General features: G+C 50.0%; 1 non-coding gene across 1 annotated transcript in view; it reads left to right on the top strand.

Annotated features, from left to right (window-relative positions):
* Positions 1-4,401: 4,401 nt before the first annotated feature.
* The window catches only part of LOC126324777 (small subunit ribosomal RNA), a 1,893-nt gene continuing 1,294 nt past the window's right edge, over positions 4,402-5,000 (top strand). Inside the window, exon 1 of the ribosomal RNA XR_007559912.1 lies at positions 4,402-5,000. This exon is cut by the window's right edge and continues 1,294 nt beyond it. This is a non-coding gene — a ribosomal RNA (small subunit ribosomal RNA).

Here is a 5,000-nt window from a genome sequence, read left to right as displayed (position 1 = left end):
TGACGTATCTGACGGTGACTCAGGCATCCGTGTACTGCCACCACTATCCACCCCCCCCCCCCCTCTCTCTCTGCCCCCTTCCCACACAATACCAAATTTAACCAACTTTATCGCTTAACCTAACTGTGGCTGTACCAGTTTATCGCTTAACCTAACTGTGGCTGTACCAGTTTATCGCTTAACCTAACTGTGGCTGTACCAGTTTATCGCTTAACCTAACTGTGGCTGTACCAGTTTATCGCTTAACCTAACTGTGGCTGTACCAGTTTATCGCTTAACCTAACTGTGGCTGTACCAGTTTATCGCTTAACCTAACTGTGGCTGTACCAGTTTATCGCTTAACCTAACTGTGGCTGTACCAGTTTATCGCTTAACCTAACTGTGGCTGTACCAGTTTATCGCTTAACCTAACTGTGGCTGTACCAGTTTATCGCTTAACCTAACTGTGGCTGTACCAGTTTATCGCTTAACCTAACTGTGGCTGTACCAGTTTATCGCTTAACCTAACTGTGGCTGTACCAGATTATCGCTTAACCTAACTGTGGCTGTACCAGATTATCGCTTAACCTAACTGTGGCTGTACCAGATTATCGCTTAACCTAACTGTGGCTGTACCAGATTATCGCTTAACCTAACTGTGGCTGTACCAGATTATCGCTTAACCTAACTCAATTTGTCCCTTAACCTAACTCAATTTGTCCCTTAACCTAACTCAAGTTGTCCCTTAACCTAACTCAAGTTGTCCCTTAACCTAACTCAATTTGTCCCTTAACCTAACTCAATTTGTCCCTTAACCTAACTCAAGTTGTCCCTTAACCTAACTCAAGTTGTCCCTTAACCTAACTCAAGTTGTCCCTTAACCTAACTCAAGTTGTCCCTTAACCTAACTCAAGTTGTCCCTTAACCTAACTCAAGTTGTCCCTTAACCTAACTCAATTTGTCCCTTAACCTAACTCAATTTGTCCCTTAACCTAACTCAATTTGTCCCTTAACCTAACTCAATTTGTCCCTTAACCTAACTCAAGTTGTCCCTTAACCTAACTCAAGTTGTCCCTTAACCTAACTCAAGTTGTCCCTTAACCTAACTCAAGTTGTCCCTTAACCTAACTCAAGTTGTCCCTTAACCTAACTCAAGTTGTCCCTTAACCTAACTCAAGTTGTCCCTTAACCTAACTCAAGTTGTCCCTTAACCTAACTCAAGTTGTCCCTTAACCTAACTCAAGTTGTCCCTTAACCTAACTCAAGTTGTCCCTTAACCTAACTCAATTTGTCCCTTAACCTAACTCAATTTGTCCCTTAACCTAACTCAATTTGTCCCTTAACCTAACTCAATTTGTCCCTTAACCTAACTCAAGTTGTCCCTTAACCTAACTCAAGTTGTCCCTTAACCTAACTCAAGTTGTCCCTTAACCTAACTCAAGTTGTCCCTTAACCTAACTCAAGTTGTCCCTTAACCTAACTCAAGTTGTCCCTTAACCTAACTCAAGTTGTCCCTTAACCTAACTCAATTTGTCCCTTAACCTAACTCAATTTGTCCCTTAACCTAACTCAATTTGTCCCTTAACCTAACTCAATTTGTCCCTTAACCTAACTCAATTTGTCCCTTAACCTAACTCAAGTTGTCCCTTAACCTAACTCAAGTTGTCCCTTAACCTAACTCAAGTTGTCCCTTAACCTAACTCAAGTTGTCCCTTAACCTAACTCAAGTTGTCCCTTAACCTAACTCAAGTTGTCCCTTAACCTAACTCAAGTTGTCCCTTAACCTAACTCAATTTGTCCCTTAACCTAACTCAATTTGTCCCTTAACCTAACTCAATTTGTCCCTTAACCTAACTCAATTTGTCCCTTAACCTAACTCAATTTGTCCCTTAACCTAACTCAATTTGTCCCTTAACCTAACTCAATTTGTCCCTTAACCTAACTCAAGTTGTCCCTTAACCTAACTCAAGTTGTCCCTTAACCTAACTCAAGTTGTCCCTTAACCTAACTCAAGTTGTCCCTTAACCTAACTCAAGTTGTCCCTTAACCTAACTCAAGTTGTCCCTTAACCTAACCCACGTTGTCCCTTAACCTAACCCACGTTGTCCCTTAACCTAACCCACGTTGTCCCTTAACCTAACCCACGTTGTCCCTTAACCTAACCCACGTTGTCCCTTAACCTAACCCACGTTGTCCCTTAACCTAACCCACGTTGTCCCTTAACCTAACCGACGTTGTCCCTTAACCTAACCCACGTTGTCCCTTAACCTAACCCACGTTGTCCCTTAACCTAACCCACGTTGTCCCTTAACCTAACCCACGTTGTCCCTTAACCTAACCCACGTTGTCCCTTAACCTAACCCACGTTGTCCCTTAACCTAACCCACGTTGTCCCTTAACCTAACCCACGTTGTCCCTTAACCTAACCCACGTTGTCCCTTAACCTAACCCACGTTGTCCCTTAACCTAACCCACGTTGTCCCTTAACCTAACCCACGTTGTCCCTTAACCTAACCCACGTTGTCCCTTAACCTAACCCACGTTGTCCCTTAACCTAACCCACGTTGTCCCTTAACCTAACCCACGTTGTCCCTTTGCCTAACATAGTTCACTGCTCGGAATCTCTGGTGTCGTTGTTATCCTCATGTAGATGTCTTGCGAGTGTTGCTTACTTTCCACATATTCCTGCTATCCACTGTCAATTGTACTGCAATAGGACTATATCGCCGACCCCCCCCCCTCCCCCCCCTCTGTCCCCCTCTGTCCCCCTCTTTGTGTCTCTGTCCTCTCAAGCTGGTCGGTCTGGCGTTTGAGTGTTAAATGAGCCTCGCAGCTGTTCAGTTGCATTCAGATGTCGACGCCCTCAGTGTACGTCGTGGTATGGTCTGTGTCCATTGTCCGCTGATGTCGTACGCGTAACCCACACGCTGTACCGATCATCGGTCGTTACGTACAGAGTGAAGTAGTGTGATACGTGTGACCGTACGCTGGCTGTGCCCAACGGTGTCGAATCTCAATTTCCATATGTTGTGCTTGATGCTACTTGTCTCGTCTCCCAATAACAGCTAGGTTGCACTGTGGTACGCCGTAGAGGCGTGTGGGAGGAACGTACGAACGCATTGTATGTCACCCTGGGTCGCTGGGGGTGGTGGTGCGGTGAGTCAGGTCAGGTCAGGTCAGCGTGAGCCGTCTGATGTAGTGACGCGTGTATTCCGACTTTGTCGTATTGCCTCACACAAAGTGCTACCCTGGTGGACCGCGTTCCATATCTGGGACATGCCGCAGATGCCGGTTGACAGTGGATCGCGGAAGGTACATCGCATACGTGCGCGGGCCACCTTCCACGTGTTCTCTTCTGCACATGTCGCAGTGTGTATGTGGTCTGATGTAGCGTGTCGTGACACATGACATCCTGGCATGCAAGAATTGTTGAATTCGCAAATGTAGGTGGACATCTACGTTTACTGCCCAAGATACGCAAATGAACTGGAAATCCGTTGTTGAGCGGTTGTTCACGCTGGAGGTGAATCTGTGATGGCGACGATCGGTACAGCTATTAACCGGTTGTTTCAGCGGTACCCGCCACATCCACACGCGTGACTAGGCCCATGTGGGTATGAAGCGATACGCGGCGGTGGCTTGGTGGGACTGTTCCCGGCCGGTGAAGGGGGGCCGCCCGGCGTGTTGGCCGCGCGCTGCGTGGGCGCACGCGCAACAGGCGGCTGGTGGGGGGCGCCGAGTGGCAGGAGCGCCAGCCGACGGGCCCGGCAGGCGGCGCAGCTACGCTGCGGCGCACCCTGCACGCGGCGCCTGGCGGCCAAAGTTGGTTCAGCCGAGCCCGGTGCGAAGCGCGGTGGACATCTGCAGTGTGCTGGTCTGATTGAGGACTGTGTGCGTTGAGGATGCGCCGCCGCCTGGCACTCGGCGCCGCGACGCCGTCTGCTGCTCGGTCGCCCCAGCGGTTCTCGCAGGTGGTTTGTATCGCAGTTGTGCGGACGTGTTGGCGCGTGCGCTGTGCTGGGAGAGTTCGCTTCTGCACCCAAGTGGGGCTTTGCCCTTGTGTGGCGCTGGCGTTGGAGCTGCCGGTCACCATAGGTGGCGCGTGTTGTCTCCCGCCGGCAATGCCACGACAGCACGCTCCCGGGCCTCTGTCGGCAGCGGCAAGCTCAGTTGGGAGCAAGGGTGTTCGCACTAAAACCGTCTACTCGCCTAACTCCGGGCGATTGCGCCTCTCTCGAAACCGACGAAGTACCTAGGACGGCGCTGCGCGCCGCCGGGACCTGAGAGGGTTTCGAGGTGTATCGTGCAGGGGAGCTCGGCCTCCTCCTGTTTGCAGAATAATTGAGCGGACGCTTGCGTGTTCGCGCGGGCCCCCGGGACACACTCCCGGGCGGCCGGCTGCTCAGCTCTAGTTGACGCAGCTCCCTGGTTGATCCTGCCAGTAGTCATATGCTTGTCTCAAAGATTAAGCCATGCATGTCTCAGTACAAGCCGCATTAAGGTGAAACCGCGAATGGCTCATTAAATCAGTTATGGTTCCTTAGATCGTACCCACGTTACTTGGATAACTGTGGTAATTCTAGAGCTAATACATGCAAACAGAGTCCCGACCAGAGATGGAAGGGACGCTTTTATTAGATCAAAACCAATCGGATTGGCTTGTCTGGTCCGTTTGCCTTGGTGACTCTGAATAACTTTGGGCTGATCGCACGGTCCTCGTACCGGCGACGCATCTTTCAAATGTCTGCCTTATCAACTGTCGATGGTAGGTTCTGCGCCTACCATGGTTGTAACGGGTAACGGGGAATCAGGGTTCGATTCCGGAGAGGGAGCCTGAGAAACGGCTACCACATCCAAGGAAGGCAGCAGGCGCGCAAATTACCCACTCCCGGCACGGGGAGGTAGTGACGAAAAATAACGATACGGGACTCATCCGAGGCCCCGTAATCGGAATGAGTACACTTTAAATCCTTTAACGAGTATCTATTGGAGGGCAAGTCTGGTGCCAGCAGCCGCGGTAA

This window comes from Schistocerca gregaria, unplaced genomic scaffold (genome assembly GCF_023897955.1).
Source record: "Schistocerca gregaria isolate iqSchGreg1 unplaced genomic scaffold, iqSchGreg1.2 ptg000905l, whole genome shotgun sequence".
NCBI classification, from domain to species: Eukaryota; Metazoa; Arthropoda; class Insecta; order Orthoptera; family Acrididae; genus Schistocerca; species Schistocerca gregaria.
The sequence above is the reverse complement of the archived record's forward strand: the minus strand, read 5'-3'. Positions and strand labels throughout refer to the sequence as shown.